Genomic DNA, 12,988 nt, shown 5'->3' with positions numbered 1-12,988 from the left:
AACATTGGTATCCAAATTAACGTATAAATGTGACCCACCTTCATATAATTAACATTCAAAATCGACCATTTCTTTATATCATCTACCTATTTCTTTTGCATATATAAATGTTCAACATGTAACAGCGCCTTAAAAACTCATCAAATATTCATTAAATCTATTAAAAAGATTGTAAAAAGTTTAAAGCATAGTTTTAATTATTTACACATCCAAGGGCCGATGAGGCCTAGTTTATTTTATTGTATTTATGCACGTGCATTTATTATTATTACGTTATTAATATTTGTTTTTTATACTTATGTATGCATATTTGTAATGTCACTTAATTTATTATTTTGTTATCTAGCAGATATTAAAGAATTGATAAAGTTTGATTTTTATGTTCATAGAAATAAACACATGAATATGTATATTTACACCTCACGTATTGACTAACTACGAGTATTACCAACCAATCTTATAAAAATGCAAATCTTCCAATAGTAAAATCTAGTCAACAAAGACAATTTCTCGTTGGTAATGATTTGATTAAGATTGATTAAACTTTAGTTGTATTACACCTGAACTTATAAAATCAGTAGATTTTTCGTTTCTGTGATCAAACATACCTCTACAATAAAGAGAAAAAAGTACTCTGCCAGTAATATTCTTAACGGGGGGTAACTGCTAATTGGAGCAAGCGTTTTAGGAGAGGCAAAGGCAGAGAGACAGAGAGAGAGAGAGAGAGAGAGAGAGAGAGAGAGAGAGAGAGAGAGAGAGCGAGAGAGAGCGAGAGAGAGAGAGAGATAGAGAGAGAGAGTAAGAGTGCATGAAAAGAAGGAACTTAAAAACTTTGGAGTTCTTTTTCTCTTTCCAAACAGCTACACCTCTTCTCTTCCAAGACCTGGTATCTTCCATTAATTTTCATTCCTCTCGTGCTCTTTATTTCAATATTTTCACCTTGTCTTTTAGCCGCCCGGTCTTTGAGCTACATTCCAACTTGTTGAGAGCGTCGCTATGCAATGTTCTCGCTCGCACGGCTCAGCTGTAAATCGATAAAGTGGAAATAAATTTGATCTCGCGCGAACTGCAATTCTCGGTGACAGCTAGCGTACGAAGTTTCTTGACATCTCGTTGGACAGCATCCTGCTAGTTATGAATCCGACAGCCGTGGTGCGTACAGCTCGGGAAAAAGGAAAGAAAATCATTGTCGGGTGCTCGCGAGCGAAGGTGCACGACGTTGGCATTCCGGTAAAGAGCTGCCCCGATGCCCTGCGGGCGTCTGCGAGTTACGCTCGTGCGATGCATGTTAAAATTTATCTTGTGTACGGTCGACATAAAGCTGGAGAGGTTGCAGTTGGCGCGCTCCCGTGCTCTCTCTCTCTCCCTCTCTCTATCTCTCTCTCTCTCTTTCCCGAGAATTTTTGCCGCTTACTTTCAGGAGGAAAAGCTTTGCACCTTCCTTCGGCTTCTTCTTTTTGCTCACCCCTCCCCCCATCCCCACCTTCTCTCATTTCGGTGTCGGTGTTGTTGCTTTTTCTGTTGTCCCGCCGCGTGTCACTCGACGTCGCCAACGCGACACGCTCTTTTCCATTCTTCTCGGCTTTCACGCTGTACGTACACGCGTGCACTTACCATGCGAGACTCATGCGCAGCACATGAATTTGAGTTGTCCTTTCATACGGAACAAACGCGAGTGGTGCGACATCGTTTCGTTTCCTTTTTCTTTCCTTCGAGAGCACGGTCTTTCGCTTTGATTTTTGTACGAAGGTCGTGCGCAAACAACGCGAGTTAGGTTTAAAATGCTGCGGCTTTCAGCCTATCCGAATATAAATCGCGATATACATATATTTTTTCAGATAAATTTTCAAAAAGCGCTTGCTACGAAATTAGAACGACTCCATATTGTAATAATGTACTTGATTTAACGAGTCACCGATGAAATCATAATGAGAGGTAGAATTTGGCAAATGTTGCAGCAGTATAAAAACGGACAAGTGGCCATTCCAGTTACAATATAATCAGCGTCGAAACTCAGCGTCAATGAGCCTACGTAGGTAGAACGTAGCCTCGAGACGACGCGCGATCCTTTTAATCGACGTGCAAAGCGTTCCATGACCCCCGATACAAGCGGCACAAAGTTGCAACGTCGCGCACCTGCCAATTAACAATTCCGCGCGATCGACGCGCTACAAAATCCGAATGACAGTGATCGGCAGCAGGTAGACGGGGAGATTATCGGCGACGAATTCTCAAATGGTGAGATAGTAGGCACGAGGTCTGCCCGATGAGGAGAGCGTTGGGCTGACGACGATACCCGTCGGTGGATTGTAACGCAGCGTCCAGCGCGGCGGTGGGTACATTCGTCATCTGAACGGCTCGTGGCGCTTCTTACACTTCTCACGGGCGATATAACACAAGGCGATCGTTATCAGCAGCGTGATCGTTATACCCATGCCAACGCTCGTCCAGATTATCGTCTCGTTCACCCCGCTTGACCCGCGTCCTACGAACACACAATTATTCAACAGGATTAGATTTTTAGGAACGGGACTTGAATTCAAGTATTCTTCGAACAATATGGCTGCTGTAATAAGCAGAAAAAATATATACACTGTGCATTTGTGCTGAGTGGTGAAGAAAACTCGAGGTCTATGTCATTTCAGGGAGCCTAATATTTTTCACGAGCATCTGAAAAACGTGAATTGATTTGTCTGTCCTCTCTAGTCCTACATTATTGGACGCTTAAAATTATAAAGTGTAAGAACAAAGCAGTTTAAATTATTACTCGTGTATCATGTTAAAGAAATGTCGTAGCTTTGAGTTTCGCAAAGATGGTAAACTTTTTTCAAAGATTTCCATTATTATTGAATGTACGCTACGTCTACGTGAATCAGGCGTGTGCGTATTCGATAGCGCAAGCTCTGCTTTTGTAATCGCACGGTTTTACTTGGCGCATAAAAAAAAAAAGAAAAACCGAGAGCAGCTGCTGCACCAGCTTTGGAATGGTTATTTACGGTCAGGTACGTATTAAATCTATTCTCCCGCTAACTGCAGTTACGGAGTTTATAGAGCTTATACGCTACTTTTCCGACCAATATTTTTCTCTCTAATAGAACGTTGTACAGGAACTCTTATTTGCGTTATCGCTCGCATCGGCCGCGTGTATAAAACTCGCTGCACGCGTGACTTTTTACGTTTTTAAATCGTTTGACTCGACAAAATATTCGACTGCGATTTTATTTTTATTTTGTTTTCTTTCACCCTTTCTTTCGCCATCCTCGGCACTTAACGCTCAAAAGCTTTTTACGATTTGGGTGAAATTCCATCCGCATAGATATCCGATAACGCGGACGTTAAAATTTCTCCCGATTACTCTCTCTCTCTTGCCGTAAAAAAAAGCCAACGCCCGGGCGCGTGGCATTTTACCGCGTCGCAAAATCAAACGAATGCGCGCCGTGCACGCGAGAGAGTTTCCGAACCCCACGCGCGACCAATAGAGCTTTACTCGACCTAGAGAAAAGCTATTATTCGCTTTTTACGACCGGCACGCGTACTCGCGCGGGGAATCGCGCGTCCGCGTTAACGATGCAAAAACCCGCGAACTGCGCGCTTCGAAAACGAACATATTGGTACGAGAAAAACAGCCTGGCGCGAGTGTGACCCGTCGTTATTACAAGTTCCAGGCACGACTCGAGTTGGACGAGCAATCGTTTCGCCTCGTTTCATTGGCGCGCTACAGCGGTTGCGTTAGCGGCCCCCGCAGCTTTCGCTCGCTCGCGAAATGTCGTCTTCCATAAATCGCGAAACTGCGCGCGAGAAGGAGAAAAAGGCGCTTGACGAAGGGAGTTGCGGAAGTCGCCGGCGCGATAGGACCAGTCCAGCCGGCGTCAGGTTCTATCGATCTTCTAGCGCTCGTCTCTCGACAATTGCCCACTCCCGAGACGCTGCGCTGCTGCAGTGTATCAAGTTTAGTTGCGTCGCGGCAAAAGCTCGAGCAATGTAAACTTGCTTGCGCGCGTTCAAATCGTATGTTCAGTGAATGCCACCGCGGTTTTCATGTCTCGGTATCGCGTGGGTTGCTTCATGGAAACGAAATAGTAATGCATCTTGCTCGTTGCAGCGTGTGCAGTATTGTTACGGAATGTTCACGGAAAGCTGCCGATAGCATTTTGTTTCGCAAAAAATGGGAACCGGATATTTTCACTGTAACCGTTGTTCTCCTCTGATCCGAAACCAACTTTTCAAATAATCTTGGGATACGTCCGTTCAAATAGCACACGCCGCCAGAAAAGTGCACTTTCGGTACTTCAAACGAATTCCTCTGTAGTTCTCCAATTGCCATCGATCAAACAATATTTTGAATGCTACAAAGCAATAACAAGATTTACGTGCATTTTTGACGATGAAAGGATCAGTGCTACGTATCTGCAGCGCACAATGGCGAGCACGCAACTGTGCGTCCAAAAATTTCATCCAACAACCGTGCTGCCCGCGCCGAATACATGCAGCGAAGCACGCAGAGTGAAACTATACTCTATAGTCATGATAATCCAGCTGTGAAATAGAAGCAGCAAAGCAAAGCATACAATATAAATTTCCCACCTGTTAAATTCTCAAACCTCTTGCGGTCCACGATGGTAGTTGGTTAAAGTTACAGAGGCTGCGTGCGAGTGTGAGTCGCGGAGGGATTTCACGCTGCAGAACTGCTCGCCGTTGCGCGCAGTTACAGAGCTCTCAATGAGCGTTAACAGTCGGGAACTTAATGGTCGCCGACGATCGTTCCTTGGGAGGATTACCGATAAATAATATATAGAAACTGGAACCCAAGTGTCATAACGAGAAAAAACTGTTATGTGGATTACAAGCACCGCCATGTCTCGGTCAAACTCTTATATTTCTTATATCGATCGAACGGTTTCCTTTCTCTTTACTCGTATGTATGTGTCTGGAAGCGCGCGCGCGTATACATCAGATTGCAGCAAACAAACGGCTTCAGCTTATTCGCGAATTATCGACATTCCTTATCCTTTTCTCCACTCAAAGGCCTCTTATTTTTCGCACCCGCGTGACACTTATTGTTATCCGTTATCATTCCTTTTAATTTGACCGGTTACTTTCAGCGATCCAATGCCGCTGCGGCCAAAGAAATTTTCACGGAGGGAAAGAACTTTCAAAGCTTTTTGCGTTCCCCGACCCCCTGCGTTTCATCAACAATCGCGCCGCCTTCGTCTCTTTTCAGATCTTTTGTCTGAAATAAATCAGTGCCATTTATTACAAACTGCTTTCGATTACTATCGCCGGGAGGATAGATTTCTTTCCTTTCCTTTCTTTCAATTCGAAGCATACCCTTGTCACGGATGAAACATGGATTTTTACTGTTCTAACATCAAGCCATACAATATTTATACGACCATTGCCTTATTTACATAATTAACATAGAATTACAACTACTAACACTACACATATTGCAATTATACATAAATTTTTATTTTCATGTTGAGTCTTGACTCATCGTTCACTGTTTATTATTTTATTCTTCAACTGAACACCCTCTACGCCTCTATTCGATATGGCGTTAAGCCTTACCTAGCTGTTGTGTAGTTTCGTTGTTTTATTGCTACCTTATCGATGACGAGCATGAAGTACGCATCAACTTATCGATTTTCGGTAGTTCAAATCATAATTCCTTTATTCAATAATAATAGCTAACAAGTGACAATTGAATCACAAAAGTTAAGATATTATGACGTTATATTAACTCAAATCAGTCGTTTGGCCGTCGCACGTCGCACATCGCAACTCGCCTGCCGACATTAGAATTAGCATGAAAGGTAAATGTGAGAGCCAAGTTTGATTTTATTGTTGCAATCGGTCCAAAATGTCATCTTAATTAATATTTTAATGGTATATAAGCAATTACCCTTGAGCTATTTATATAGTAAATGTTTATAGTAAAAAAATGCAAAAATTGGTAATATCAATTAAATGACAAATATTCATAGAAACAAGGTTTTAGAGTGGGAAATTTGCTATAGAATCCCATGGTTCAAATTGCGCGGCCGCAATAGTAAAAAAAAAGTAACGGAAAAATTGATATTTTTGGAATGCGTAACTCGGATTAACAATAATATAGACGGATCCTAGTTGTTGAGTAATCTTAATATTTATTAAGACTATGAAAATGTGATAAACTTTTTTTGCAATAATCTAAGGCTAATCGAATTATTACTTTTGTTCTATTTTCATTAATTAATGAATCACGATTATTAACTTAATTTTTTGACTATTGTTCATAACATTGATATTACTGTTTTAAACAAAAGAAAAGTATGTAGTTACTTAACAATATCAAGCTACAAATCATTTTATCTTACAATTTATTTAGTTATTTAATTTAAGTTATTTACTTAAAAACAGAATCAATTCGCACTAAAAATACATTATTCAATTACATTATTCAATTCTCGCACACTAAAGACTAATAATCCGGTATCCGAATCTCCGCTATTTTCGTTTGCTCACGCTGAATTATCATAATCATAAGCAGCATTATCAGTATCATTGCCACCCTCACTCTCATCGCCACTACCATCATTACCAGCATCATTATTAACTTCATTCTCACTATTATTCAATGGTAATTCGTCACTTTCATCGATAACATTTACGTCTTTATCGCCGTCTTGTACTTCTACGTCTTCAACAGTATAAATATTATTGTAGTTTTGTCCGTGACAGCTCCCGCAATAATTGGAACATTTCAAACCTTATTTTACGCAAGGACATCTTTTATTACATATTGTTTTGCATCGACAACTGATGTCTTAAAAAGTTTTTCGGTACTAATTCAGTTGAACCATATACTGGCTGTAACTTCTCTTCGTTAACGGTCTAACCCTAGTGTGCGGAGTTGAGATTGTTTTCAAACTATTGTTGGATTTGATAAAATACACGGTACAAATACTGAATAGCTGCAACTTCTGTTAGTCGCAAGGAAGATAATTAAACAGCCTTTTCTTTCTAAACAACCGGTATCGTAATTTATTCAAATTCAATTTTTTTAGTTGTTTAGAGTACATTGTTGAAATAATCGAAAAACCTACTTTTTTTTATATCTACTTTGCTGGATTACTTTTTATTAAATACTGAAGCTTTATTGAATAACGCTTCAATTTAATTATTTTTTTCTTCCTCTGATTATAAAAAGCGGAGGTAGTGTCGCACCTAATAAACGTATGGATGAATCTTAATAAATATTTTAATTTTTCTTTTTCAAAACCATTGGAGTCATCCAACTTCTCTTCGACTTCATGCCTTTACTCGATTTTAAGAGGTAAACTTTTTCATGTATTATTTTCTGTTTAAACATGTAATATTTTCTGATATTAGATGTGGATTACATGTTGAAAAAAATTGAATTAATTTATTCAAATCACAAAAGTCACGTTCGTTACTACGCGGACAAGCATCAATACGTTGCTTCAATGAGGCAAGTGAAACATTATAAAATGATTGGATAACTTCAGTAAGAGCAGTTAGAGATGGCATACTTAGAACCCATCTTGCTAGTAGGGCATCACTCACACCCCATCCGCGAGTTAAACCGCCCTTTGTCTTCATACAGCTCATCAAGATTTGCTCAATCGCCATATTCTACCAGATTCCGCAATAGTGCTTGTCTGATCTTCTAATTGTGAAATACCCTTCTGTGACAAAATTTTCATACCCGATTTCACTCATTTTCTGTCAATCTTTATGTCTCGTAAGGAAATTTGTACTGATTCAGCGTATCTAAAATGTCCCTTTGTGTGGAATAATGACAAGATACCAAAGTGTAATTTCCAGTTTCCAGATCGCTCAACTTCAATAAATTGTTCAACTAAAGTAACCAAATTATAATAAAGTAACCACAGTTTCGTTGTTGGCACTCTTTTTTTTCAGTTTCCAGATGATTTACAAATTTTTGATGTATTTGTACAAAATCTTTATAACCAGTCATTATTAATATATTATTTAAGTCGTTTATGATTTCAGTTAAAAAATTTATCTTCGTTTAGCGTAAAATCTAAAGAACTAATTTTTGGCCTAAAGCTAAATGCACTAACGTATGAAATCGTATAGAACAACTGCAGGCTTCACCAGATATCTTATCCGCAAAGTTTTCAGGATATATTTGATAACAAATATCTCTAAGCAACTACCATCCATATTAAATTCAATTGATTTAAAAAATGAAAACAATGCACGTAGTCCGCCCATCTGGTACGCACGAGTAAATGCTCACCCTTCACTCAGCAGGCTTGCAAAACATGCCGGGCTTAACGAAACTGTGGTTCGTTTAAAGTGACAAATATCATCTCTTGACCTAGGAGCAAACGTTTATCATCAGCCATTCAAAGGGCAATATATAATGTATTATAATCGCTTAGCAGATTATTTATATAATGTAAAAATTTAACTTTTCTTATTTGGTAGTGTTCTTTTTCAGTTATGGTTACACCGTAGTTTCACCGTAAAAAAAACACAAAATTTATGAAAATTTACGAATTACACAAATAATGTACAACTTGAAGACTCTACAAAAGAAATTAGATTTTTTGTGTGACAAATAATTAAATTAAATATAACGTCAGTTCAGTGAGCGACTCTTATCATTTGTTCGAGTATTTTTATAAAAATCAAAATAATACTTTGTTGTAATAAATTATATGCTCATTTTAAAGTTAGTGAAAAATGATTTACTTACCATTCATGCAGAATCAAAATGTTCTATATCAAAACTACAACGGAAAATTCGATAATAAATTAAAAACTGTAAGGAAGATGCCACCAATGATCAAATGGAGTCTCACTCGTAGACAAATTTTGCAAAAACCAATGTAAAATTCTGCGGGTAACTGTCTACACCTGGTAAACTGACACGACATTTTTCTCACCTTAACTAAATGCTTATTGTTTTCTATTCTTCATTAGTTAACTTATTTCTAAAACCAGTATAAATTATTACTAAAAAGAATAAAAAAATTATGTTAATAATCATGATTCGTTAATTAATGAAAATAGCATAAAAATAATTCGATATTCCAGTTCTTTAAGATTTGTTATATTAATTAAACAAAAACGCCAAATGGTTGGTTAGAAGAAGATAAGTAGAGATAAAGAGTGCCCGACGAATTTGAACTCGCCAATTAATTTTTCTTCTTTTGGGGTGAATCGTTCCTTCCGCTCCGATTTTGCTTCAGGGGTGCTGTTTTTACGTACGTCGACTTGCAATCGATTAGTCAAATATGGAAATTTTTAAACAGTTTTTTCCAATAAGATCCGTTTATATTTTCAATTCGAATTACGCATTCCAAAAATATCAATTTTTCGGTTACTTTTTTTATGCAACTACTGCGGCCGCAGAATTTTAAATTTTGCAATTTTGAACCATGGGATTCTATAACAAATTTTCCGCTCTACAACTTAGTTTCTGTGAATATTTGTCATTAATTGATATTTCACGAGTAAAACGACATAAAGTAATGAAAAAAATGACCAATTTTCGCATTTTTTTTACTATAAACATTGTATAAATAGCTCAAGGGTAGTCGCTTGTGCACCATTAAAATATTAATTAAGATGATATTCTGGACCAATTGCAACAATAAAATCAAACTTGGCCCTCACATCCTTGATTCAACTTTTCTTGGCCTAATTCTATTGGACTAACAAGTCAAGGTAACGTCAAACTCGGTGATTTGACGACCTACTTAATTTTCTGAGTTCGATCAGTTGCTAAATTGTGAACTCGTCAAATCTTATGACGCTTCACTTATATTCTAATAAAAATTTGTTGCGAATACATGTGTATTAATTGTAAACACCAATATTGGCAGTTTTTATATTTAATTTTACTTTTCGGACATTCCACTATGTCCGTGACACGGTACAGTGCTCGATTAAGTTACCAGGATCTACAGCGATGTAATTTTGTTCGATTGCACGTCGATAAACCGAAGCTTTATTCACTGAAATCCATTTCAATAAAATAAAAACAAAGAAAAGAAGCAATAATAATAAATTCCAAACAATTCATTTGGCGTGTTGATCACATATAAATCTCAACGAAACACGAATGGTTTACAGGATGTAATTTGAAAGCAAACAAAAGCATGCAATTTGTCTTGGTGCGCTCTCATTGTCATCGAGAATTTAAACGAAAGTGCAGCATTTCAAGGACAACATTTATGCTTAACTATATTATTTCGCGCCCTAGACTGAATTCTCTCACACTCCCTTATTCTCTTGGCTACGCCGAGGAAGCGCTTCATTCTGACGTTAATCCATTTAAATTTTAACCGAGTGTACTCGCGTCTGTCCACTGTGCGCGCGAACGCACGTGCAATGAAAATAAATTGAGCTTATTATGAAAGCATATTGTTCCGAGGCTCTCTTACACTAGCGCGCGCAACTATAACAAACGGTTCGCGTACGAACGAGTTGCACTCACGCGTGGCGCAGCGCGTAAATTAAATGATCGCGCTAATGGACGAAAAAGAAAAAAAACGAACATTCGCTCACGGGAAATGCCTGATCGTATCGGTGAAGTGCTGTTGAACTATCTCGCTCTCCGGTTTTCACCGCCAAACACTTGCTGCGTCATTCGTTTCCATCAGACCATCCGACGTTCGACGTACGAGCGTACACATCGGTATACAATACCTTACTTTCTCGTTAACAAGAATTAATATGCTTGATGCTAATAAATTCATGCCATTCAATTCTATAACATCGATTCTTCCAAAACATTCGCTGCGCTGCACACAGTGTCATGACGCTTACGCTCGGCAGTTTACTGATTAACAATCTCCTCGCGCGTTAAGCCGTTATCATTTATTTCGTTAGCTGATGCAGCGTCACGTTCAATTTTCAAATTTTTGGTGCCAATAGGCAAAGCGCTGGTGATTCGTAGAAAAATATTTAATTCATTGAATAGAAAGTCGACTTCGAACATTCTTGCAATTACTTGCAAAGTTATACTTTGATCGAATCAATAGTAGAAGGGATCACACTCTTTCGAATGAGTCTACACCCATTGGATCAATCGCTCCGAGGATATGAAGCAGTTTATGGAACAATCATGAAAAAAAGTAAAATAAAAAATTCAGGTCAAATGCAGTCTCTTCCTTTTTGAAGTCGGCAAAAATAGATAGCAGTTCGTAAAGCAGTTTGCGTTTACATTTGTTCATTGAATGAGTATTTCAAAACTCCCCGAGAAATTCGATTCAAAAGTATCATATACGCGTGAGAACGAATTCAGCGAGCGCGTCAAGCTATAGCGTTAAAAAAATCGAATAAAGAATCCGTGTTTTTTTCTTTCTTTTGTTTGTTTTTGTCTGGCACATGACAAGGTGGGTTTTGCCAGGCCTTCGAAAAGCTCATAGCCATCGAAACAGGTCGCAAGCTCGCTCACTGACTCGAGATACGTGTTCAAACTGCCGTGCATACGTGACACATCAAAGGTTCGATAAAAAATAATTTGAATATACATATACATAGACACATATACACGAATATGCAGAGAATAAGAGAAAGAGAAACATCTAAAGCGCGAAAGGTATGCGGTATAAGTGTAGGGCACAGATGGTGGAATAGTAGGGAGAGAAAGAGAAAGAGAGAGAGAGAGAGAGAGAGAGAGAGAAAATGTAGAGAAAAAGTATGTACAGTGAGTTTTTCTATACCATTGTGCGAAGAGCTGTAAACGCCACCTCCTTTGCCGGCGACGCGACCGCCGACGGGCATTGTTCTGTACTATGCGGACGTGTGCTTTTCGTCGTCCAGCCTCTTTCACAGCATCACGTTGTGTCACCTGCAAATTAACCGAAACAAACGCAAAAGATATATATCATACCCAAACCCAATACGTATCAAATTCAAAAAAATTTTTAAATGGAGGTGTAGTTTTCGCTACGCATATATATGGAATCACCCCCGAAGCTCAATTGACTTTTCATCCACTTCAAATTCTGGGTTAAAGTTATAGCATAACGCTGTAACTAGCTATTTTAGAGGTCCTCGCGAGGGCGCCACACTCAATTCTCGTGTGTCATATCGAGTGAGGTAAGGTGTTTCGAGCCTTTGAGGTAAACATAAAGTCCAGGTGACGCGCCATATTATAGCCTAACAGGGTTGGGCAATTCTGTCAACTACTGGAAGCTTTTTGACAGAATTGCTCAACCCTGTAGTCTAACGATTAAACATGCATAATTCATACATACAGTATATACAGTTATAAATCTAATTGATTAGCTTTCTCGGAGATTACAATGATGCACATCTTTGCGTTTCTTCTCCATATATTTATTCGTTTAAATAGAAGTAAATCAATTAAAAATTAAGTTTTTTTTGGCAAAAGTTATTTCCATTTTTATAATAATTCATTGGCAATTAATCGACTGCATAATTTATACTTGGAATTTGAACTTTTCATTAATTTAATCTTTTAAGGACGGAACTGATCGATATTTCAACCACTGAAGTATCATAATATTTTTGAGTGATTTTGCGGATAATATGTTTTGAATATAGAAAATATAGTGTAACAATATTAGGTAGCATATTTGACCTTGAAGTAGTGATTTCAAGGTCAAATTTGTACTCGGCATTCGACATGTAAATTGGTATACGCCCGTGATGTGATGCGCTAAATACGAAATAATAAAATAATAGTATTGTGCATAACAAATGAAACATTAAAGTCAAATATTTTGAGGTGAGAGGCAAGGGGATTAATAAAAATCAAGCTATCCAAAGGAATCAAATCTTCGCTACATCCACGCTGTTGACCCTGAGTAATGTTGAGAATGATAATTGAAATACTTTTTACAAATGACATTCATAATAAACGTTACTATTTTCCTGTAACCAACGCACAAAAAAACGTACGGATATCATTTCGGAGAGAAAACAGCGAATTTAAGTTTGAAATGCAATTTTCGAGGCCAGAGATGTCTTCTGAACATTT

General features: G+C 38.1%; 1 long non-coding RNA gene across 1 annotated transcript; it reads right to left on the bottom strand.

The window, feature by feature from the left end:
- Positions 1-2,349: 2,349 nt before the first annotated feature.
- LOC131663436 (uncharacterized) lies at positions 2,350-11,806 on the bottom strand. Its single transcript, XR_009301854.1, has 3 exons — positions 11,706-11,806; positions 4,585-4,764; positions 2,350-2,485 (listed from the first exon to the last, which is right to left on the bottom strand). It is a non-coding gene; the product is annotated as an uncharacterized LOC131663436 (long non-coding RNA).
- Positions 11,807-12,988: the final 1,182 nt, after the last annotated feature.

The sequence above is a fragment of the Phymastichus coffea genome, unplaced genomic scaffold (genome assembly GCF_024137745.1).
Source record: "Phymastichus coffea isolate CEN01 unplaced genomic scaffold, Cenicafe_Pcof_1.1 PCOF00036, whole genome shotgun sequence".
Classification (NCBI taxonomy): domain Eukaryota; kingdom Metazoa; phylum Arthropoda; class Insecta; order Hymenoptera; family Eulophidae; genus Phymastichus; species Phymastichus coffea.
Note: the sequence above shows the minus strand (reverse complement) of the source record. Positions and strands in the feature narration are given on the sequence as shown.